This window comes from Typopeltis vanoorti, chromosome 23 (assembly GCF_054136105.1).
Source record: "Typopeltis vanoorti isolate ZY-2024b chromosome 23, IOZ_Tvanoo_1.0, whole genome shotgun sequence".
Taxonomy (NCBI): Eukaryota; Metazoa; Arthropoda; class Arachnida; order Uropygi; family Thelyphonidae; genus Typopeltis; species Typopeltis vanoorti.
Window position 1 is genome coordinate 76,539,109 of NC_143571.1, and position 26,680 is coordinate 76,565,788.

General features: G+C 35.7%; 2 protein-coding genes across 11 annotated transcripts in view; one reads left to right on the forward strand and one right to left on the reverse strand.

Moving 5' to 3' along the window:
* Positions 1 to 26,680, reverse strand: part of LOC150094008 (RWD domain-containing protein 2A) — a 217,076-nt gene that overhangs the window by 123,975 nt on the left and 66,421 nt on the right. Inside the window, exon 1 of one of the 7 annotated variants that reach the window (XM_090412851.1) lies at positions 11,837 to 11,922. The exons of the other annotated variants lie outside the window; for them this stretch is intronic. The gene's annotated coding sequence lies outside the window, so the exon portion shown is untranslated. Of the gene's footprint in view, positions 1 to 11,836; positions 11,923 to 26,680 lie in introns of those variants that run through there. 7 annotated transcript variants of the gene reach the window in all.
* LOC150094009 (BTB/POZ domain-containing protein 3-like) overlaps positions 1 to 26,680 on the forward strand; it is a 175,747-nt gene that overhangs the window by 57,619 nt on the left and 91,448 nt on the right. Inside the window, exon 1 of one of the 4 annotated variants that reach the window (XM_090412845.1) lies at positions 6,526 to 6,663. The exons of the other annotated variants lie outside the window; for them this stretch is intronic. The gene's annotated coding sequence lies outside the window, so the exon portion shown is untranslated. Of the gene's footprint in view, positions 1 to 6,525; positions 6,664 to 26,680 lie in introns of those variants that run through there. 4 annotated transcript variants of the gene reach the window in all.

Genomic DNA, 26,680 nt, shown 5'->3' on the forward strand with positions numbered 1-26,680 from the left:
ATCGCATAACCGAACTGTAAACTGATGTTTTCTGTCATTCATCTCAACAAATCTCTCATTTTCCTGAACTCGTGCCGTGTTAGTTAATAGTTGCTAACAGCGTGCGTGCGTGTGTGTGTGTGTGTGTCATAAACAGACGATTTATAAAATAGAGTTCGTGTAAAATTCGTGCTTTCAACACATCTTTTTTGCATTAACACTTCTACAATTTATCATATCGGACGAGATATGATAAATTGACATATCAGACGAGAGCATGAAATCTATAATCAGCATGCAATATTAGAAAACAATATTGAGCCTCCATATACATATTAACATATATAACTTTCTCGAAGATTTCTAATTTCAGTGGTTTCCATGTAGGTCAGTGGTGTTCAATCTTTTTTACTACGCGAGCTACTTTTCTATAATAAGTTATTCGGCGATCTATTCTCTTATATAGAACACGTTCCCCCAACATGATATCTGATTACGCACAAATAAACAACTAAAAACTTTATTTGTGTATTTAAAAATTTATTTATCAATTAATTATTTTAATACAACAATATATATATATATATATATATATATATATATATTACAAATTACGATCATTTGTAATTTGGTTTCTTAATTGATTTTTTATGACGTTCATATTTGAAAAAGCGGATTCTGACAAGTACGTCGATCCGAAACACGACAGAATTTTTCACGCGATATCAGTTAATATTGGGAATTTTTCATGTGCATTCTTCCAAATGACTTCATTTGGAAGAATGAATTCATTTATTGATTTTAAATGTAAACTATTCTGAATGTTTATTATCTCAAGTTCTACTTCAGCTTGGTTTATATCAAACAGCCTACTAATTTTATTTGAAATTTCTGTGATGTTCAAATTTTCTTGAAATGGATTATTGATGAAAGATACAATCATTTCAATTTTATTAAAATCTTTAAATCTTGAATTTATTTCTTCCTCAACTAATTCTATTTCACGAATAAATTCTTTCAAATCATAGCGAAGCATTTTTTAATTTTGTTCAAAAAATTTTAATAAATATGGGAGATGTCTAAATTCGCGGTCATTTGTATTTTTCTTTAATAAAAGTAAGTATTGTTGGAAAGTTTTTATTGAACTTAACATGTCAATTAAATTTTTATCTCTACCTTTTTCAACTCTAAATTTAAATTGCTTAATTTCGTACAGAATTCTACTAAAAATGATGTGTAACAACCATCTTTTATCACTCAATTGTGGATAAATATCTCATTTTTCATCAAGAAAAAAATTTATATCGTTAATTAATACAAGAAATCTTTCTACACATTTACTTCTGCTGAGCCAGCGAACATTATTGTACAACACAAGTTCCCTATCATCATCTGCCAGTAATTTAAATAACCGCCGTTGCAGGGCTTTTCCTCGAACAGAATTTACAATTTTAAATGTAATATCCAAAACATCTTTTGTGTTTAATCTTTTACTACACAGTACTTGTTCGTGGATAATACAGTGGTAGTACGTTAAAAAATCTGGATATTTGTCATCGTTTTTACATAATGAAATGAAGCCTGATTTATTACCTATCATTGCAGGAGCACCATCAGTAGTAATAGACACAAGTTTAAAAAGCGGAAGTTCGTGTTGTTTCACAAATTCATCAAATGCCGAAAAAATGTCTTCTCCCCTAGTCTATCCCAATAATGGTATAATTTTCAAAAGTTCTTCTTTACGTGAATAATCTTGAAATACCATTAACTGATCAATATCAGTGAAGTCGCTTGATTCATCAAATTGTAATGAAAACGCAACACCCTGGTGAATGTCTGACATTAACTGAGTATTCAGATCGGAACTTAAAATTTCAACCCTTCTCATAACCGTTGTTCCAGAAAGTTGTAAATCTTTAATATTCGAAATGATTTCATTTTTATTTTTGAAATCAGAAAATAAAGATTCTGCTGCTTCTCAAGAAACGAGTCTTTTATTAACTCTCCATCAGTAAAAGGCTTTTTTGCTTTTGCTAATAAATGACACACTTTCAAAGATGCAATAGTGGCTGATATTGGTTTATTTATTACTTTTGAAATCATATTTTGTTGTCCAGAAAGTCCTGCCTTTAAATTTATAATTTTTGATTCACGTATTTCGGAATTTTTGGGAAAATCTTCATCATATTTTGCATGTAGCGATCGAAAATGTCTCTCAATATTACCTTTTTTTTTGGAATTGCTACAGATGAATTACAAATCAAACAACAAAACTTTCCATTTACCATTGTAAAGAAAAAATCCGTTTCCCATGCCTTGTGAAAATGATAGGTCTTCGATTTCTTTGACACACTCATGATTATCCTCAAATTAAACGAAACGCATACGATGTGCTTTTGTTACACGTCTACTTTTGCTATCCAGTCGTTACTGCGACATTGTAAACTTTTATTATTTAACTTTGTATACTTGTAAATTCTATTAATTACTTGTGATGTCTTTTATTCTATACTTTATTCTCCGTTATACTAATTTGCTGTGCGCGCTTTCTCTCTCTCAGAATCTCTCTTGTTTATCTTATTACGTGCTATGTTTATCTACCTTTGGCATTACGAGTCTTATGCCTAAGATATTAGAAAATTTATTTAAAATGAGACTGCGCCACTAATATCTTTGATTAGCAAAAAGAACTCAACTATACGGCTGGTAGATTTCTCTCTCTCTTTCTCTAACACAAATTCCCACATTAAAACTTTCACAAACAGTCTATTGTTTTTCTTAATTTCACGCTTTGGCCAACTCACTTAGATTCCCGCTCAACAAGTCCGATTTATTTTAGAAACAGTGCAGTTGTAAATAAACAAAGAGGCGGCACTTTTTTAACAAGAAAGTCAAATGGCAATTATTTACATTACTATGAAATATACACAATTTTAACGTTAGGGAGATTGTTTTCTCTATCTATCTATAAAAATTCTTTAGCAAAAATTAGAACCTTCTTTCTTCAACATTAAATACTTTCTTTAACACGTAAGGTTACCTACTCTCAGTTTACAAATGTTTACTTATTAATCTCTAAGCTTACTCGTAAAGTAAGGTTACCTAAATCTGTGTTAAGTTATCTTTACACATTTGATATCAACCTCTAACATGCCAATTGATTCTCTTATGGACATTTCTTAACATTATTAAACATATATCTTAAAAGTCTTTCTTGTATCAACTATAACAGGAATTATATAAAAGTTTTGAATTTACAAAGGCTCTGTCTCACATTCACTCAAAAGTCTTTCACTAAAAGTTCTATGGCAATTCTTTAGTCTCAGATCTTCTTCAGGAAATTTTGGCTCAGTTGCATCTCATTGGGAACGTAGCTGGCTGTGGGCTCATTCAGGTCCAGAAAAAGGTTACTCTCCCTCGGCGAAAAGAAAAACTTACGAATGTGTTTCGGGAAATTTGCCTTGCCTTTTCTCCTCTGCTTGGGCTTGCCAGAAATGCCTGGACGACTGCCTTCTTTTTCTGCCGTTTCAACAGCTAGAATTGCTATTAACTGGATCTCTCTCTGGCCTGGAAACTTTTTCCGGCAATTGGAACTCTTCCTTTCAGCAATTTGAAACTTTTTCTGCGGCCTAGAAGTAGTCTCTCTCTGGCGACGTCTCGAACCGAGAAGCTCCTTTCTGGAAGCGGGAAACTCCTCTCTCAAGCAACGTGGATCCGGGCAGCCTCTCTGTCTCTCTGATGGTGACTCTTGACCGGGAGGCCTCCTCTCTAACAACAATTCTGGAACCGGTACCCCTTCTGCTTGCTTCAGTCCCTTTTTATTAGGCCTCCTCTGAGACCTCGCATGAAGTTTGACAACCCCCAAAGAATCGGTATGAGTCTTTCATCTTAAGTTTCAAGTTCGGCACACCGTTGGTTTTCCTCCGTTTTCGTTTGATTGTAAGTTGCTGGCCATCGGAAAGTTGTTTGAACTCTTTCTGACTGACTTCGGAGATATTTACACTTAGAGCCTTTCTCATACATGCAAGTTTCAATAACAATCTTTCTAATGCCGCCATGTACAGCTTCGGCGACAAAAACATTGCCTTTGTTTTTAACACTCTAACATATTCTTATTAAAGCAGTATATACAGTTAGCTTCAAAAGAGTTATTTACAAAAACATCTAATACAAACTATACTGAGACGAAGTTTATTTTTTGACAATATTCAGATAGGACTTAATCTAAGTAAAAAATCTATGTAATGCGCTTTGGAATATTTAATATTTAAGCTACAATCGAGTTTTTACACTTTCCTTATAATGGTATTCACTCGGCTCGCTGTTTGACTTCCAATGATCCAAATTAATTCATTTACCCGGACTAATAAGAAAATTACTGATTTGACAATTTTAACGAAAAATAAATAAACAATAGCAATACACTTAAGGCGAATTAAAAATAATACAAAATAATGATAAATAAACTATTATGTTTTCAGTTTTAATTAAATTTGTAAGTAAGGAGGAATACACAAGAGATCGACCAAAAATCGCTCCGCGATCGACGGGTTGAACACCCCTGATATAAACAGGTTGAACACCCCTGACCTCCGACTGCTAATACCGATCCTGAGCATCAAGAACAGCCTTCATTAAATACTTCGGTCAACTGCTGTCCGCAGGAAGTTCTGTTTGTCTGTACAAGCCTTCACACACGATGGTGATCTCGTTCCTCAGTCTGTCAGGAACAAGGAAGCGTAGTTATATGATCACAACAACGCTTCTTAGACAACCAATGTGGGTTACTTTTCCACTGATTAAACACCCGAGATATCTCACCTTTTCAGAAACTAGTCAACTCTGTTCTTTTCAAAATTGTGGCTCCAATCAGATGGCCACCCATAATAAGCCTTTTATTGAACTCCGAAAGATCCTTTGTTTTTCCCATTGTGATCAACTCTCTCTCTCTCTCTCTCTATATATATATATATATATATACGTACATATAAGATACATTATGGTTACTTTCGAAGAATACTTTTACGAGCAGAGATAAGCAAGTTATTGTTCCTCTTCATCGAGCCTTGATAAGACCCCATCTTGTCTACTGTGCTCAGATCTGGGTTCAATGGTTTCTTGATGGGGAGGAGATAGAGAGGATCCAGAGGCGAGTGATCAAGATGATAGTTGGTCTATGGAATGAACCTTAAGAACACGTTGAAGATCTGTGGGTTACAGAAACTGGTTGATGGGCGGAAAAGGGGAGATATGATTGAGACATTCAAATTACTGAAGGGTTTTCATAACATTAATTCAGAGGAAATTTTTCAGAACAGGTCTGGTGATGGGAGAACAAGGGGCTATCCATGGAAATTGAGCAAGGGCGTAGTTAGCAAGGGTGTTAGAACTAGGTTTTTTACTTGGAGAGTGGTGAATGAGTTGAATAAGCTGCCAGAGTCTGTTGTGGGTGCCATGACTGTGAATGAATTCAAAGCAAAGTATGATAGATACTGTGAGAATGCCGAATAGTTGTTCTTAATGTGATGTTTAGGGCGTCCCTCTATGAGTCTAAGGACTCCTTGGAGTTGCCCGTAATAAATAATAATAATATTTATTATTATATACAGTAGAGAATATAATATGCAATAATTCACCGTACATTAACGTTAAAGCAGGGTGAATGTCGTTTCAAGCAGTTCTTCCGCTAGCAAGTTCGTATATTTTCCAATGCACGGCCCAGTGATTACATTCAGATCAAACTTGACGTCCGTGAAGGTAATCTACGCATCGCCAACACTTGACTTCTACTGCTTGCGTTTGATGAACTATTAAGTCTATTATTCTGATCCATTTCTTTCTCGAAGTTTATTTTGTATCTTTTGAAATTTTATTTTCGTTTGTTTTTTTTTCTATTTATTTTTTAACTTCTTTTTTTTTGTCTTCCGACATGTTTGTCCTTTCTGTCATTTATGTTTTCCTTTTTTATTTTTTCCGTTCTTCATTTATTTTTCTTTTTTACTTATTTTTTTCTATCCTTTTTCCATTCTATTTGTACACCTTTCTTCATTTTCTTTTTTTTTAAGGATTTTATCTTTCTTCACTTTTGACTTTTCTTGGATTCTTTTCTTTTGATCATTTTCCAAGTTGTTGTTTTTTTTTTCATTTATTTTTATTTTCCTATTTTTCTTTCTCATTTTTTTCAACTATCGTTTCTTTTATTTCTTTCTGTTTCATATGTTTTTATATATTTTTAACTTTCTTTTTCTTTTCTTCCAGTTTACTCGGAGTGTTTTTTTTTAAACATGACTATCACAAGCCCCCCCCCGAGATAAATTATTTTTTCTGCAAGTAACGTAAACAATCCAGTCGCACAGAAAGACCATGAAATTTGACTCCTCTGCCGTTACTCATTAAAACAGTTAGTTGTCTCCCCACAGCTTACAACGTTGGTGACGCATTCCAAGCGTTGACCAATCGGTGTCATTTCCGCTCCCATCTCCACATGTCACGAGAAATATCAACAAACTAAATTCGACAGTAGATGCATACAGCAGCATTTTCAAGTATTCAAATTCACTTCTTGGTGCATTTGAAAAGAAACAAGCCAGGATCACCGATGAATCAAAATCCCAAACCAATTAATGCTACCTACTTGAAAAGTCTCTGGATTCGGGGAGTTCATAGAAAATCCTATGTTAACAGGTAAGCAATACATTTAGTTCAATATCTTCGATATTACTTATCTAAAAAGTATGGATGCAATTGTAACAGTTTCACTAACTGTGAACACAAATTAAGATTGCTATTAATTAGGTACAAAAGGATTTCGCATTCGCTAGTGAGTGAAAAGCAAGCTGTTAATCTAAATTTGAATTAGAAAGAGCAGTGAAAGAACTGATTTACTGATGTAGTAAAAGTTAAATGAAAACAAATGACATGACTATCATGTCATTTGTTTGGTAGGTATTCGAAGAAAATACTTATCTAAAAACACTCTTTTATCAAAGATAAAACTGAAACGAGGCCTCCCCTCATTAAGATTTTTATTTTGTTCTTAATATTATTGATTTAGATGATGAGAACTCCCAACAAGGCCGAAGTCCGGAGCTTGTAACATGTTTTTCCTGGTGAAAAAAAAACACGCTCCTTTTAACAGAAACTATGTAAAACTGTGTGTGTGTGTGTGTGTGTGTGTGTGTGTGTGTGTGTGTGTGTGTGTGTGTGTGTGTGTGTGTGTGTGTGTGTGTGTGTGTGTGTGTGTGTGTGTGTGTGTGTGTGTGTGTGTGTGTGTGTGTGTGTGTGTGTGTGTGTGTGTGTGTGTGTGTGTGTTTCCCTATTAAGATAAATACAATAACCGGGCACAGAACAGGGTTTCTCAAACTGCAGTCCAAGGACTGTTCCCAATCCGAAAGGTTAAACTTGTTCGTGAATAAGTAGAACTTATTACAGTTAGGTTGAACTTTATTTCTATCCCATGTTCTTTATTTATAATACTAAAGATTCAGTGTACAGTACTTATATTGAATTAAACAAAGATTTTACAAGTATACAATTAATGTTTTATCCTAATTAGCAACAGAATATCTTATAAAATCAAAAGACAGTCATTATCCCATTTAATTAGTGCAGAAGTTTGGGTAGCCCTGACGTAGAGTATCTCATCTCATAAGAATTTCGTTCTAAAAAAGTTTCATTTTATTTCGGGCGGGGATTATACTTTTCTTTCCACCCGGCAATATAACGTTGCTTTAACTTACAATACCATGAATGAGACAAATAAAACAAAAAAATAAAACATTACCGTTAGGTTTCAATAGTCTCATTGTGTAATCTTGGAGAGGATAAAAATGAAATGATTTCAAACAGCTTGCATATAAAGAAGAAAGAATGAATAAAAATAATTAATTAATTCGGTAGATCTTGGAATTCGACTGCAAACGAGTGCGACATCTGGCTATCGCACGTGTTATAAAACGCTTTCAAGAAACTCGGATTTTTTTTTTTTTAATTATATATGCTTGATGGATGTTACACATTTCTATGGACATTTCTAATGTCCATAGAAATGTATAAAAATGCACTGTTGGCAAATGGATTAACTAAATTGCCTTCTTGTTCAGAATTTTTAAGACGTCAATGTTAGAACTGTGACACATTTAGGGTTTGTACAAACATATCTAAGATGTAATATATATATACGCTGTAGATACTGACGAAGTTGTATACTTATATAACCACCAAATGTTACAGGTTAAATTTATGAGTACTGCAAGAAATGAGGAATCCTACGAGATCGATTAATTGTCTGTCATGTGCGTATGTTCAGTTGCCAGTTCTTAGTGCTTTGCGAATGTTGATATAAATATCGTGATTATCATATTTATGATAATTTATCACAACAATACATTTTCTGATTTTGAGCTTAGGCAACGGTCATTAATACCATAGACATACTGTATATATGTGACAGTTGGCCTGCATCAATGGTCAGCATTAAGTTCGTTCCTGTTTAATATTGTGATCGAGATGGTGACGGAGGAGGCGAGAGAAGACGCGCCTTAGACAATGTTTTATGCGGATGACATCTTGCTGTGTGCAGAATCAAGAGAATGGCAGCTAAACTGGAAAGATGGAGGAAAGTACTGGAAGAGACAGATAGATAGAGAGAAAGAGAGAGAGAGAGAGAGAGAGAGAGAGAGAGGTATGAGACTGAACAGAAGTAAGACAGAATATATGTGTTGCAAAGTGTATGACAGACAGGAGATCTGGAGCTAGAAGGAAATGTCATCAAGAAGGTTAAGGACTTTAGATACTTAGGTTCAACAGTGGAAGAGGATGGAGAGACTGAGAAGGAAGTGGGATGCAGGATGAAAGCGGGATGGAGCAACTGGGGCGAGATAGCTGGAGTGCAGTGCTATGTGATAAGAGGGTGTCGTTTGTTTTCATTTCCATTAATTCTCTTTATACTGATTCTTCCTATTTCAGTTATTTTAATGTTGGGTTTATTCTGACGAAAGAAGCGGGGGTGGGGTATAGTAGTGAGACCAGCTATGATGTATGCTATGGAAACTGTGGCCCTAAGAAAAATAACATCAGCAGGATGGAGGTAGCGGAGAAGAGAATGCTTGGGTGGATGTGCGGTGTGACCAGAGAGGATCGTCTGAAAAATGACTATGTAAGGGGAACGGTGAAAGTTACGAAATTAGGAGCGAAGATACAGGAGACAAGGTTGAGATGGTTTGGTCATGTGATGAGTTAGGAGGATAAGTATGTGGGAAGAAAGGTCATGTGATGAGTTGGGAGGATGAGTATGTGGGAAGAAAGGTCATGCAAATGGATGTGCATGGGAGGAGGCTGCCAAAGAAGAGATGGTGGAGGAGACCTTGAGGATGAAGAACTTGGATGTGGTTACAGCCCGAGATAGGAGGATGTGGAAGAGACTTACCAAAATCAGCGCCCCTACCTAAGTGGGACAAGCTGCAGAAGAAGAAGACTTATTGTGTATATATATATATATATATATATATAAACCTCAATTATAGCACCTGATAAACTTCAATTATAGCACCGATAAACCTCAAGCCAGAAACAATATACCGCGCACAATGATATTTGAAGAACTTTGATTCTTGATTGCAGAAGAGAAAATTATGTAAAAATACAAATTAAGAACTTAGGTTTATAAAGAATATTTGAAACGAAAATAATAAATGGAGGTTTTTGAAAAAAATGTATGATGTTCCTTTAAATAAAATTTTCGGTAGTTATTTCGAAGAAGGGTTACCTTGAAATTGTTTACTATATAAGATTGTCATTCTGAAATATCAAATATGGCAAATGGTTGATTGTTTCATGGGAAACTAATTTCTTGATTCATATCCATGTTTTATACATTTGGTTTTCAATGCTACGATAAGAGATGCAAATACACTACTGCTTAAAGTGGTATCATTATTGACAAAGCACTTGATGATCCAGTAACTGAACAAATACGAGTAAGACCAGGAACTATTTCGATAAAGCATTTCCTGGTTTGCTGTTTAAGACTTTAAGAACAAATACCGGTAATCAAAAATAAGATGACATACCCAGCAAGAAAATAACATAAGAAATAGCTAAACATTATATAATAAGACACTGATAATATCCGAAATTGAGTTGTAAAACTAAATTAAAAATAGAACCTTCAAAAAATTAGAATGCACATTTTATTGGAGGATGATTTTTGGTTGTCAAGGTACATACATTCGAGCAAGGAAGTGCTGTACTTTGAGTATATGAAGTCATAGAAATTGTACTAATTAGGGCTAGATTAAAGCAGACTAAAAGATCTCGCAATCAAGGAAGATTTTTCCTTTCCTCTAAGCAGCTAGTCTTAATTCAACCACTGCTCCCAGAATTTCTGAAGTAGTTTGAAAAGAATAACCGTTAATTATTAAAGGCTAAACGTCTCGAGTTGCAGTTATATCTTGTTTATTTACTTCATAAGTGACAAGATGAATGAACCTTGTTTGCTTTCAGATCAGGATTTCCGAAGTATTTAACTCTTATCCCATCCACAGTGCCAATGTCCTATAGGTATATATTTTTCATGAGTAGCACTCACATAAAAATTTAATCCATAAAAGGGTTGAAATACGAAGACTTATGAAAACGTTCATAGGCTGATTTTTTTAGAAAAAAAATTCAAATTTGCTCTCGTCTACAACGACAATGTTCACATTTGAAATACTTCCTTTCGTCACACTTTTTTTCCAGTGAGCATAGAGAAACAACTAAAATCTCTTCTTGAAATGAAAACAATTTTCATTAGAGAAATGCAGATGTAATGTGACAAATAACACACGTGTAAGAACTTATTGATACAAATTTAACTTTAAAAATGTATGGAATATTGTAGTACGAGAAAATCAGGTTAAAGATATATCAAGACTGCTCTAAGATACGTTAGTTATTGTTGTTGTTGTTATGTTCCATCGAGTCGTTTTCGACTCCTGGTGATTCTATGAACATACATTCTCCATTCAGATCTGTCCCTGGCCATATCTTTCAGAATTCCCAAGCGCATTCCAGTTGCTTCTTTAACTCCATCCATCCATCTAATTCTTGGTCTTCCTCTTCTCCTGCTTCCATCTAATTCTTGGTCTTCCTCTTCTCCTGCTTCCATCAACTTTAGCAAGCATCATCATCTTCTCCAGACTGTCATTTATTGAAGTCTATGTATTCTTAGTAAGCATCTCCAAACTCATAATTCAAATGCATCTATCTTCCTTCTTTCACTCTTTCTCAGGGTCCAACTTTCACATCCATACAGCACCACAGGGAATACCATTGCTTTCACGATTCTGATTTTTGTTGCGAGGCTAATATCTTTATCTTTAAAGATCTTGCTTAAATTTGTCATTGCTTTCTTTCCGAGTAATAATCTTCTAACTTCTTCAGTACAATAACCATCTTGATCAATTCGGGATCCTACGAGCACAAAATTGTTAACTGCTTCCATTTTCTCCCCATCTACTTCAAAATCATTACGTTCACATATTGCCATAACGTTTGTCTTTTTGAGGTAAGTTTAAGACCATATTTAGCATTTTCTTCTTTAACTTTTATAATAAGTTCCTCCAAGATGCATTAGTTATCAATGTATAATTTATACATTAATATATCTATTAATATACATTAATAGATACATGAATTTATCTAGGATACATTCTTATTAATGTATCTCAGATATCAACTTCTGTCCTTTTACCGGTATCGTAATTGAAATTAATAAATGAAACTATAGTATTTAATTACTCTTTCATTCTTTTTTACATTTATAACAAAGAACTCATACTCTAAAGTTATCTCTACCAATAAAAATTCTACTTACATTAATAGCATTATTTACAACAGAGCTGGAAAAATACACCTCACAACTCACTGTTTCACTCTTCACTTAATTTTTTTTTTGTGACGCCAAACTTTGTCCATAGACGGCAGTGCTACATTCAATCTCATTCATTTTACCAACTCTGACAACTCTGTATTTCCAGTACATTTTATTAATAATGGGCCTTATTTGCTACAAGTAGCTTAATGAAGTACTTGACTCACTAGACCTTACCGCTTAATAGTGGAAAGTTTAGTTAGGACGGATGATCTTAACTCACGGCATATTTCCACAATTTCATTCAGAATAGGAAGCGGTAGTTTCTAGTTTTGTGGTTAGAGTCGAACGGAAACGTGACACAGACAAACATACCTAAATAGTCAATGAGCATGGCTTTTGCAATTTCCATAGGAAGCATATCACAAGTGATTCCATAATGTCATGCATTCTGTGTTGTCTGTCAACATGCATCAACTTCTCAAGATTAATCTTTCGATGACACTCCCTTTCTTTAAGAGTGCATGATACTGTTAATGAATATATAATAAGATTTTATGAGTCTTAGAAACATAAAAGAACAAAAGTAAAAAATGCAGTCTCAACAATATGAGAAAATAAAAGAGAAGGAATGCAAGCTAAAATTCATTGAGGGAAAAGATGGAAAAATTTATGACTTAGCAAGAAGATATTATGAACAGATGGAAATGATAATTAGCGCAATCAGGAACAGAGAAAATGGGATCAGAGAACAATACAGAGCAGAGTGCCATGGAGAATATGAAATACAGAAAGAGGAAATGGGTATGGCTACTCATAAAATGAAAACTGGGAAATCCCCAGGACACGACATGATAGCTCCTGAACTGTTTTCAAGTACGTGGGCAAGGATGGTATGATGTTAATACTAAGCTAAAGCTTGCTTAGAAAGAAACTGGATGGAACCACAAGAAACTGGAACATTTCAATCTTTGTTTCCATCTATAAAAAGGGGTAATCACAAATTATACAAGGCTCAGAGGAAATCTTTGCTCTGATACTAAAAGCAAGATTAAAGATTAGAACTGAAAAGCAACTGGGAGAAAGCCAGTCCAGCTTCTCACCAGAGGTCTCTGTCATCTCAAACAGATAATTTTGAAAAAAAAAAATCTTCAGTAGAAGACTTCTGTTGAAGATTTGGTGAAGTGTGGAAAGTGTTACGTAAAAGAAAGGTGGAGACGGGTTTGATCCAAGTGATTCAAAGTCGCTACTAAAACTGTCAAAAGTACGTAAGAACTAGCAACTGCAAATCAAATGCATTCTCAGTCCAGAATTGGTAATTTAGATGAACAATATGCAAAGTAAAAAAATCAGAATAGGTAATCTGGGATATGAAACCTATGGAATTCTCAGAATTAGATTTCGCCGATGATGTGGCACTTTTAAGAAATTTACAAAAAGGCCTCCAGTATAATTTAAATATCTGAAACGAAAAAGTGCTGAAAATAATACGAGAATTATCTAAAGCTAGACAAAAACTATGAACACAGCTCGGGTGGGAAAACGCATGCAATTAACTGTAGGTTAAAAATTTAGAACAAAGTAGCCAGCTTTAAATATTTGGGATTAATTATCAATTAAAAAAGGAACATCAAAACTCAGCAACAGAATTTCATCGAGTTAAAACATATTAGTTGAAATGACACGCACCGCCATTTCAAGTCATGACCTCAGTGTATGATGACCGTCAAATGATTAGCCAGTAGAGTATGCTCATCGGTAGATTTGTATCTTGAGGGAGAAGAAAATAACAATTTTCTTTCCTTAACAATTATACGATCAGACAGAAATCTGAGAATACAGAACTCAGCATCGGTTAGATTGTTCCTTGGAATTTTCTGACATCTCAAAGAAAGATATCCAACTATAAGAAACTGCCATTTTGATCATATTAAATATGCAGAACCAGGTGATATATTCGCCTGTGTTCAAATAATCACTACGGATGTCTAATCTAACTGCGCTCCTCTATTTAAAAAAAAATAGTAGCTATCAATGTTATTATTCCGATGAATTTTTGATTTCCTTAACATATCCAGTATCTTTCCCTCTACTTCTAAGACTTCAATCAATCAATCGCACCCCTCTGATTACAGAACATTCGCCCTCTAGTGCCCTCTCCCACACTTGTAGATACCTCTTGACATCTCTCGCCAATGATCGTGCATACGCATATCAATGAACTAAAAATTTATGTCACTGGCGCAAACTTATTAGTTTGAGCGTTTCCCAACGTACTTATACGTACAAAGTGTGTGCGTGCATGTGACCAATTAGCTAAGAGTTAGAAGGCAGTAGTTCAATAACAGATTACAAAAACAACTCATGATTACACTAGAATAATGATATCACGAGCTTTTTTTTTTCTCTCTCTTTTAAAATAAGTTAACCCAACAAGAATAAAATAATTGCTATTTCTTAGTTCTTCCCATTCTGTTACTATAGCAACAATCGAATGAAGTAGCTGGGCACTATTAAGACCTCATAATGATTTTTCTTTAGGTATTTTTCTTTAAAAACTGAGCTTCCAAATTTCGCGTAACAAAGATTACTACTACTACTAATAATAATAATAATAATGTACTGTATATCTATCTGTCTGTGTCTGTGTGTCGATGAAGATTTAACACACTCGAATGATATTTGATAGCAACATGCTGATTATAGATGCCTGAGCTTTAAAAACTTCGGACTAATCTAATTTATTATGTAATTTTGATCTACAAGCAATGCGGATTTTAGATTTGCTGCTTAATGAGGAAAGGTCAAGGCATTAAAATTTAGAAATGACGTCTTTTAAAATTTTATTGTTGAATTTCATTTAATTCACTGTGTGTGTGTGTGTGTGTGTGTGTGTGTGTGTGGTTACTATTATCCAATTTTTCCCGCATGCTTCCCCATTTCTGCTTACTCTTGACGCCTATTCGGGCTTTTGTTTCTTACTCTGCAAATATGCTATAATTCTCACTTAGCATTTTTATTTATGCGAAAGAGATGTGTTATCTCTAAATAGGCGTAATACAGCTTACAGACTTAATGATCTTTTCGCACATTCAGGTCGTGTTTGTCATCGAGCTATTTCTAAACTCCAATTTCTATTTTCTATGCTTATCTTTCGTCCGGTTGCCATCAGTAGCTAATGATTGATGATGATTCATTAAAGGTGTCGTTTCCTGCAAGGCAAGATAAAGGGTAAAGTTTCTGATAACGTGAAAAAGAACAATTAAATGCTTGCTTGTTTGTTTTTTGTCTAATGCTGTACTCAGTTTGCTGAAAACACGATGAGTTTTGTTAGTTTTCATTTTATTTTCTGCTTCATTTAGATTATATGCAAACAACTCCGTTTTTCGTTGTCTCTAAATGAAATTAGGCATAGTCCCCCCCCCCCCCTCTCTGCTACCTTCCTATCCACCGGGAGCTGGCCGAACTGGACTCTATTTTCATGTCAGTCTACCCCAAGCACGGGGACTGCAAGGGCCATTGTTATCGCCATGAATACAAGAGCATATAAGTACCGAATAGAAGAAAGTTAAACTCATAAGTCAGCTCAAAACAACTTTAGATGCCTAGGAAGAACCAGCTCTGTCCGACAATAGAATGGATGTTTATCCTGTAGACCTCCAGGCTTAATCACCACCACAGTGGGTACGATTGCCACTGGCAACCGGTGGAATGTGAAAAGTTTCTTCACTTTGTGTTCAGTTAGCCTCAGATGAAAACAGTAACTTTTCCACCTACAATTCTGGTTTCTGTCTCTGCAAATACTGCTCTTTTTAAAAGCATGTAATGCAAAGTCAAATCGCATAGTTTTCGCAGAAATCTAAAGAAGTAGTGGTCTGTTCTCAAAGTTTAAGAGTCAACCGGATCCAAAAGCAATAATGATCTTATTGACAATGGCAAATCAGTGGCGGCTCGTGGCTTGAAATCGTGGGGGTGCTGCAACTTTCGAAATATACATACACACTATAAAGAGCCAAGAGGCTATTTTTCCGGCGACATAAATTAAGTTAAGGGGGATAGTAAATCCCCCCTCCGGTCTGGCAATTCGTTAGTAGGGGTATATGTAAGTTTGGCTCACTTAAACCTTGATATTCCAGGTCTACCTACTCACTGATGAGACCTCAATAAGGGTCGAAACCGGTCTGGGTAGTGACCTCTCCTCATAATGTAAAACAGTAATACATCTCCTAGGAGCTGCGTTTTACATTATGAGAAAATATTAAGGATAGTGACGGAGCTTGCTCCACCTTTGCTCCGAGTTGCCCTAGTGTTGTACTACCCAAGTGATGACTTACGCTTGGACTCGCCGATAGTTCTTCGGCATGAAACTCTTAGATTTCGATCTCCGAGTTTCGTACCCGGCTGTAAAATAATACGGGATTTACAATCCCCCTTAACTTAATATACACACTGTAAGTACAGTGTATACGTGTTTGGATAAAATATCAAAATTATGGTAAAAAAATAAAATAAAATAAACATGAAAAATTATTGTTTATTATCGATAAAATTATACAGTTTAGTATAATTCAAACTTACTTAAAAATAACATCTATTATCATAACCCCAATAATGTTCTAAAATAAAACTATAACAAATGCTATGTCTTTAATTGTAATGTCCAAATATTTAAGGAGACGGAGTAAACATGATAAACACCACGAACACTCTACTAATGGCGCAAATTGCATATAAACAACAGTGGAACTGCGCGACGGACAGTGCCGCATTACGCTAATAGCTCGCATCTCACTATGACGCGCATATGCTTGCGCACGTAGCAATATGACGCTGTGGAAAACACAGTGCTGCTAGCGTCCTTCGCCCTCCGAAGTGCTACAAGATGGATTTTAATTATTTTTTATACAAAATAAGAGAATTGTATAGGATTGTTGATGATAAAATTAAATATTACAAGCAAATATAAATAAATTAATAAATATATTTATGTATTGAGAAAAATTGGGGGTGCTGCAGTTCCGCAGTGCCTATGTACGAGCCTCCCCTAGGCGTAATTACATCTTATCTTACTAACATTTCATTTCAATTCACAGTTTAAAGGATGCTATAACTTTTTCTTTACAGCACTCCTTAATCTGCGAACTGATTTACTGCTTATCTGGCACCAGACTTTAAGATTTCTTGGAAGGAATAAGTAATTCTGATATATTGTCCTTGTGGAAAAAGCAGGGAAAAACCAATGCATTCCACGAGTAATAAAAAAAAACAAAAAAAAAAAAACATAACAGTCTGTTTCCGATTGATAAAACGATGACAACCCCTTTAGTGACGTCATCGACATTGGGGAGACTTACGTCTGTCAGCACGTCCACAGTTTCGTAGTCCGGTCTTATCATAGCAACTCCGGAACTCCCAGATGCCCACTGCAATTACAGTGCGGACGACATCCCTGTTTGTGTATAAGCGATTCTATTTATGATATTTTTATGTGCATGAGCGAGCGTCAATAAGTGTACAGTATGTGGCCATGTTAGCTTAGCTGCACACGCACGGGATGGTGAACAAGAAGAACATATTTCTTTAAATATATTCACGGAATGAATGAATAAAAAAGCAGCTGCAGTTCAAAATTATTTTTTAAACTATTTGTCTCACTTATGAAGTGTTTAGTTGGATCTGCAGAATCACCAAATCCTCGAAAATGGTTTGAAAATCGTGCAGAAAATTAATGCTACCAGTTTTGATATGATATCCTGCGATTAGCAATTTTCTTAATGTTAGAAAGATCCCATTTATAACTCTACGTGAAAGCCGATTTCGGTGTTCTTCAGTTGGCAAACCATCTCGCAAACATTAATACAGCAGGTGCTGAGCACAACTACACACCTGCCTCTAAAAAAACGTGCATCCTCAACTTGTATGGTTACGTAACACCTAGCTATGAATATCCAACCTCAGAATACCACAGTGGATATTCGAAACTAATGCACTTTTGATGAAAGTATGTCATACATTCTTCAGAAATATTAAATGTGTTGTGATATTTTAAAGGTGTGATATTTTAAAGGTGGGAATCCATAATTACTTTAGAAGGGAGCAAAAATATATTCATATTTCTGTGACCGAATGGCAAAATTATTCGTTACACTATCGGCAGCTTTTCTTCTCAATATTAATCAACAGGTGACCTTGTATTAATAGATGAAAGGGTCAGAAAAATGTATACAACTGATTCAGTGAACATCACAGTAAATTACGCTATGCAACAAATGCTAGCACATTTGTTGACATAGCGTATTTCGTGACAGCACATTTCTGCGTACGTTGAGCAGTATAGTTCACTACGAGTTGTAAGTATCCACCTACAATCAGTAAACAAGTCCTAAATGTTTTTATAGGTCATAGTGAATAAATTTTTAGATTTCTTCAGTAGATTTGTTTATTAAGAACGAGTAGACTGTCTTGGAAACCGAGATTTAAAAATTGTTGCAAATAATTCGATGATTCCATTGATATGCGTATACTTTTGTGATAGCATAATACCAATAAATGCTTTTGATACTTTGTCTATATATATTGTAGAAGAAAACAATCCAATCATGTCTTAAAATTATTATATTCCCAAGTTATTATTTGAACGTAATATACCATTTGGATACTCTCAAATTATAACAATACAACCATAATGGATTCTCTAAAAAAAAAAGTCAAATTTTTAGCTAAGCTAAAATTATCTGATTTTAGGTAGATGGTTAAAAGTCAAGGATACTATTCAAAAAATAAAATATCTGGGCTGTAAAACTTTCCATAGGTTATGGGTAAAAAAAAACAACACACACGTTAATTTCTCTTCCAGTTGCGAAACTAAACGTGACATCAAGTCATGAATTTCCAACCATGAAAGTATTATGCGAAGTGCATGAGCTGTTGTCTGCTTCAGCTATCATATACTGTATGTTGTGTCAACGGAACACTTTTCAATTCGTTAAATACACGTACGTATAAGATGAAGGGGAAACTTTCGTTTTAATATTTTTAACAGCTATGGTTCAAGTTTCCGGAACGCAAGATCTCAGCAAAAACATCTACCATCCTGTTTGGTGTCTCATCAAAGGAAGACAATAACAAATCCAAACTGGCTATATTGGAAATGATTTGTTCAATGAAAACATGTTTGGTTCATCCTGAAATGAAAACAATGTTCTGATTACAATTTCTCTGGTACGTGGCTATGAAAATATTATCTCTATCAATGCTCAGCATAGTTTATACCCCCCCCCCCTTCCAAATCGTCAATTCTACTTTAAATATATATATTTCAAACAATACTTTAAATTACTGCAAATAATACTTCAGTATAGATGATAACATAAATGATGACAAGATTGCCAAAGGTTACTTCAAGAAAGTTCTCATAGCAAAATGTCCTTCCCACGTGACCGTTCAACTCATTTCAGATATCCTCTGCTAAACGACACGTGAGTGACACCTTACGAGATAAACGCCGGTGAAGTCGACCTTGAAACTGTTGTTAGCTTCATAGGAAAAGGTGCTCTATCTGTGGGCTATCTGAGATACGTTCTGATGACAGTTTTTCAAACTGGTTGAGTACGTTAAAAAAAAAAAAAAAGTGGGATAGAAGTTTCTCTGTCGTACTGCATTCAGACAACAATCGGCAATTTCTGTCACATATGAAGGGCGCAGGTGTTCTATATGCTCATTAATCTTATCAGATTCGTATACGCTTGACGGTAATAACGTAGATGGCATTCGTATATTGAGACTCGTGTTTCTGTTTTTTACTCATATGCAAACTGTATGACGTAGTTTTATGGGTTTATTGATAAGAAAGCGACGCCACACACACACACACACACACACACACACACACACACACACACACACACACACTACACCAGAAGTTTTGGGATCACTTGAAGACTTTCATAATTGGCTTTCTAACACAGACGTCAATAGCTCAATTAAGTGTGAATTCTATACAGAATATCGTTGGTCAGAATGTATTCATTTGTAATTTTCACATGGCGAGATGGGAAGTTGTGACGCTTTAAAGAATTGTATATGGACTCATAAAAGTCAAGCTGTATATTCCGAACAATACCAACATTAATTTTATCTCTAAAACTTCCTGAGCGGCCACATTATTTTAATACGTGTGCCTGGATGACAGACTTGTAATACTGCGGGAAGAATTCCATATAGTTACTTTTTTTTTTTCCCAACATGAAAACAAACTATATGACGTGCGAGGAACGGTTGTCCGAGATAGATATGACGTGTTTTCCAGTGTATATATCAACCTATAATATTTTTATATTCTACTCTGGTTTCTTGTCAGAAAATAAGGAAATCATGTTCTTTGTTTCTTTTTATTCTCTCTTTGCATTCTGCAGACTAAGATAAATATCGGTCCGCGCGTTAGCCTAGTGGCTTTGCGCTTCGCAACCATATGCCTGAGGAAGGGGGTGTCCCGGGTTCGATTCCCGTCGTAGACGTGAGGAATTTGAGGATCTTCCTCAGGCATAGCCAAGTTAGTCGGTCTTGGGCACGGGAAGTAGGGTTTTTCCGCCAGTTTATCTGGCGTTTTTCATCCAGCAAGCAGGCAAACGGGCCCCGTGAACATACGCCCCCCCCTCCCCCCAGCGGCAGACCAGACGACAGGTCGGTTGGGAGTAGTACTAACAAGAAGTCGCATCTAAGTAACATGCGGACCTTGCATAGGAAGCGGGAATAACGCGTAGTGGAAGAAGAAGAGACTAAGATAAATATCTCCTTCCAATGGCGCACCCAGGGCCCCTGACCCCACCAAAGAAAAAGGAAAAACACTAGAAAATTTTCCAAAAATCTTTCCCCAATTAAAATTCATTTTTTTATGTTGTGTCGTGTCTTCTATTTCTATACAACTTAAGAATTAGCGATCATTGCAGATGCTCAGTCATAGGGCGTACGCGATGCGTAATGTGTATTCTCAAATCGTCTACTCAACTCGCCCCCCCCCTCCCCCAAGATTAAATCCTGAGTGCGCTGCTGTCTTCTGGGCTTTATTCTTTTGGCAATACCCTTCCAGATTTAAACCGATCCCTCACAGATTTAAACATGACCCAGAATAATACCTGTGACTGCTAACAGCTGTTTCAGTCTTTAGTATTTATTTTTGCATTTTAATGAATTCTAAATGCTTATTTCAGCTGGTTGAATAGAGGAAGATTACAAATTAGGCTTACATTTGTAAAAAAAAAAAAAAAAAAAAAAAAAAAAAAAAATCATTTTTTATTTCATATAAAAAGAATATTTCCCCCTGTAGCTGTTTATACAACCTGCTTAGTAAAGCGAATTTTGAACTTTCAAATACTACCTTTTATAATTGTAGCAATTTTCTTGCAACTGATTAATAAATCCTTATTTCAATTTGAGAATACTTGAGGAAGAAAGCGCAGATTTATAAATTCTCGTAAAAAGAAGAGATATTCTTATAAAGCACAGCTACCTTTCTTAGCCAAGTAAAATATTTGCTCGGAGAGGAGAAAAATGAATGATTTCCCAATACGACCTTACAAATGTGAACACTACTCTGTACAATACTATTGCTTTAAAAGGAATCCACGTTGGAAAATATTTTGTAAAACTAATGTCAGCCTTGATCTCACAACCAAGCACACAACGATTAGTGTAATGCGTAGCCAAATAGGTGACTGTGCAGTTTGTAAGTCAAACTGCTGAAAATGTAAATATTATTCGCTCCTTTCTGTGTATGGGAGAAAAAAACTGCCGTTAACATCCGAACACTAACCTCCGAGGCCCTTAGAGCCCGGAATCGAGCCTTAAATAATTCATGGGTGTGATTCACAACGCACTGTCAGTAAAAGCCGTTGAAGATCATTTCGACATAGTCTTCTTTACCTTGCCTCCAGAAGGAGGATTGATTATATCTTCTATGAGCGTTGCAATAACTGATACCTTTGTGTTGTGATCAACGACCTCGGCCTCTGACAGATAAAGAAACGATGGAGTATACAAATAGTGATTATTGTAACAGTTCGCATTAAATATAAATCATAACAACACACAGCCTGGAAAACCTCCTTTCAAAATAATTGCTTAGGCCAATTCTTAGTTCCCATTCATCCGACGACAGAAATAACAATTATCATGCCACCGCAATCACTACTATAGCCTTTCGTGAAGTGTAAATATGTATTATGCCAACCCCCAACCAACGACGAAGACAACTACGTCCAAGCTATAAAATTCCCCAAAGCTTATTTGAAATGTAAGCAACAAAAAAAAAAAAAAAAGGTCTCTCGATTTGTTCAAGTGTACCTAATAGGTTGTTGCTATGGCTACACCTGTGCTTTTCAGTCAGGAGACTAGGTCAAGGCAAATACATGCCTTCATTTATGGAGTGGGGAAAATATTTTGTTGAGGTCGTTAAAAAAAGAGCTTTGAAGTGGCCCATTTACATATTTTGTGTTTTTAATAGCGCGTATGTTACTTTGCAGATAAACTATATTATACGGGGAAAGTACAACTAAATTAGCTTGTTATTATCTTAAGTATATGGCGGTTAGTCTAAGCCACCATTTCAGTTCTGTGTTACATAACGCATATATCTGAGATAAGTCAAAAGCGCTGAGTGCTGATGACTTATCAGATACATGCACGAATATATCGTAATCCGAAACCAGTCTCCTTAGTGCATGCATTACTTTATTTACACGATTATTTAGTATGGAAAATGGAGTTCAATTCAATAGGCTACCAAATACTCTTTCGTTCGTGAGCGTCCCATAAAAAATCAGTTTAAGATATCTTGGGAAGAGGAAGAGAAACAAACAGATATGTCCATGAATATGTTTGGATAAGTCATTGTTGTTTTGATTAGGTCACATTTCATTGTATTTTTCAGTTGTCGCGGTCACTGATGAAAGTTAGTGTTTGTTACAAGTCGTAGTCTTTATATCCGATAATCAAAAACAACGCGCATGTGTGTGTGTGTGTGTGTGTGTGTGTGTGTGTGTGTGTGTGTGTGTGTGTGTGTGTGTGCGTGCGTGTGTGCGTGCGTGCGTGGATAAATTTTGTGCTAACATTGTGAAACAGCAACGAAAATCTTTACCATCTCTCATTTCCCGTTTAAATTAAATAATTTTCACATATAACTACCATGATAAGTATTTTATTTACCTAAATTAGGTGTGGTTTCAGTGCTAAATAAGAAATCGTGCCCATTGGCACAGACAAGTGAGGCATATTTATTAATTAGAGTATTACTATTATCACTCGTATTATTACAATAGTATTACTGTTAATGATTTGAACTGCTATCTTCAGAAATTCGTTTCAGCAGAATTCAGTGTCCAAAAGATACCATTACGCCTATAGCTGCAGTGTTGCACTTCACTGATATCGTACTACAGGTCAGACAAAAATTACGAATAACAATTGTAGATTTTTCAAAAGGCACAAGAAGGACGCATAGGGGCTCTATCCTTCTTGAGACCCTGCTACAAAAACAGCGAATAAAAATAACAAAATGACTTTAGCAAATTTTCACTCTCTCTTACACAGCCCAAGAGAGAACGATTTTATCAATTAAACATAATTAAATAATTGGCATGTTAATTAAGTATTATGTTGCAAAACGAACTGCTTTTTAGTAGTTCTTGGCACTTGTATTTTGATTGGTCTTTAAGAGTCTTGCATTTTATTGTGTGTTGAATCTTGCGCATCTGAAATCAACTATTGACTAATGATTCTTTTCGATTCAGATTTAATATGGAATAAAATCGTTATCTTCTTTTTTATTAATAGAAAACAGGAATAAAGTGCATCCAGTTTTGTTAAAATATGCCAAATCACGCACTTAAACGACTATAACACAGAGTCAGTGCAATGCAATTAATTATCATGTTAGACAGTTAAATTATTCGTCACGATAATCACTAAGAGCAGGGTTTGAAAGTCAGATAATCAAGCATGAGTGACCTTGACACTGGGATGATGTTCAAACACTCCCAAGTCACTTTTATGCAAAGAGTGCAACATTAAAGATTGTTCCGCCTTCTTCTAGACAGTTGTATATACACAATATATGGAAACCCTAGAAATGATTAAGTGTCTCACGATTTCATGTGACCATGAAAGGTAGCTGTGTTGAAATAAAGTGAAAAACGAAGTGTTAATATAATCTTCCGTTAGGCGGCGTTGAAAGCGAAAGTCATCCTTATTCGCTAGTTTATATTCGAATTATAGTTTTCAAATAAGCTAAAAAAAAGTTGATTATTGTCCAATAGAGAATAACGGAAAAGACCTCATGACCAGAGTAGTAATGACTATCACAACAATGGCCAAATATAAGTTTAAACCCCTGGGGATATTTCTCGGCTGGTGCAAGAGCGGAAGTTTTGACATTTGAGTGTCTGGTCGTTCGGTGAAAAATAAAAATAAAAAAAAAATCTCAAGGCAGAAAATTGCTTCTACAACGGTCACTCTAACCTTGGATACCGGCCAAATGACATTATGATATCATATTTTATTGCTTATTTATCTACTGAAATTTGTCTTGTATTTAATATTATCTTAGATAAGCGTATTGCACGCCTTCTTCCTAGTTAAAATTCAACAAGGAGCGCCAATGCCAACTTCTATTTGAATCGTCCGATCAATATACGTTTCGTAATGCTTGTAAATTTGTATGCAAACGATTAACAGGTCTTATGAGTCATCTCTAAGAAACTAATTACCACTTTTACGATAGGTAGTGACACGTATGCATTATAGACGATTTTTTAATGTTTCCCTCCTTTTTCTTTAGTGCAACTGTAGATTTTAGTCAAGTTCCACGTAACAGTCGTGGGAAGGAGGCTCAGAAAGGTATTCAAACTTGGCCCTGACATTCTGAACCTAAATGTCAACATGCCACATGCTCAAAAGTCATGTGGCATTTTCCAGACGTCCCAGTAAGGCGAAGAAAGAAAATATCCAATGCAGTTCCAATCGACAAAATGTCTTATGAGATCCACTACAGTAATTCACCATCGTGCTTATCCCTTCCCTCCTCAGTTTCCCATCCTCTTGGCGTAGCGCTCTAAAAAACCGAAATTCACCCATCACAACAGTTCATATTCATATAAACAAACCATGAACTACGTCTTTCTGTGCTCTACTGGGAAGCCGAAAAATATATTACCGTGCAACCAAGTAAATTTCCCACCATCTGCTCTTGAGTCACGTGATCTCACCAATAAACACCCACTTCCTTAGCAGCCTCCAGCCACAGACTGCCAATTACCAGCAACAGGTTGTAGGTCAGAGGCGCCGTAGTTTCAATACTTGCCGCTAGGAGGATTCAAGGACAAAATGATGCAAGTTGTAAATATACGGTCATTTCAAGAGGAGTTAGTTTGTATATGATTTCCAAGCTAATGGTGTCGGCTTTTGTCTTGAAGTTTCTCCCCCTGCACCACCACCACCTCTTCGCCCCCAGTGTGTGTGTGTGTGTCTGTGGCCTTCACGATTATTTATTGACAGATACTTCAGACCTTTGGGAGTGGTACCAAACGAGATTCATGAATACTTTTAACTGTCACGCGAAAGAACACCATAGCGTAAAAATGCCGCCTGTTTCGAAACTTTCAAAAGGATGAAAAGTAACTGGCTCTTAGCAATTGGTGCTAAGCAACTTCCTCTTATGTCAAAGAGGAAACTGACTTAATCACTTCTGATATGAAAATTTTCCAAGCACTTCTCCTTGCAATCAACTGACAATGACACATTAGAAGAATATGTCACATGTATCATCGCCAGGATCACGTGAGTCACCAAGACTACATAAATCGTGTTTACAAACAATACGATTCATCAGTGAGTCGCTAATGATAACCTGCTGCATCATGATCATAAGAAACAAACGTTATATAACAAGACACTCATTGGTTCCTTCTATGTATCACACACACTTCACTCATCGTTGTAATTTTCTCGAAATTTCAAGCACAACAATATGAAATAGTTCTTTGCGGATAAATGTATTTCCGTTTTTATGGACGGAAGCAATTAACATTAATTATATACAGAGTTAATTAGATATTTTACGAATAAAAAACATTTTTGTTCGGGAAAATAAAAATGAATATTTTTAAAAGGTAAACGAAAATAGTTCTGTGAAAACAAATGTCAAAATAGAAATTCCACCTTTTCTTTGAGCCATTTCAGAGAGAGAGAGAGAGGGGGTGCTCAGTATCAAGAGTCGCGAAAGTGAATCGTAAGTAGTATAGCAAGTGACAACCTGTTTTTAACTTCAGTTATATAGGTGAATATTATCGATCTGCCATTTTTATTGGTCCAAGTGGCTATGCGCTTCGCAACCATATGTGTGAGGAAGAAGTGTCCTAGGTTCGATTACCGTCGACGACGTGAGGAGCTTACGGATCTTCCTCAGCCAGTGGCGCACCCCGAAGGGGGGGGGGGGGCTGGCCCCTCCAAAGAAAAAGGAAAAAACACTAGAAAATTTTCCAAAAATCTTTCCGTAATTGATTTTTTTTTAAAAATTTATGTTGAACACTACCCTTAGGGCAGTGTTTCTCAACGTTTTTTGGATCATGCGCCACCTTAACGTCTCAAAGATTTTGATGCCCCCCCCCCTAGCATAATAGTCAGCCAAGTTCTGAAATGTATAATATAAATATGTATAAATATATATATGTACATTTTCTAATTGTCCCCTAAAATATTCAAATTGCCCCCCCTGTGGGGCGTACGCCCCACATTGAGAAACACTGCCTTGGGGGGGGGGGGTGCAGTAAGGAGTGACGAACTGGCTGCATTAAT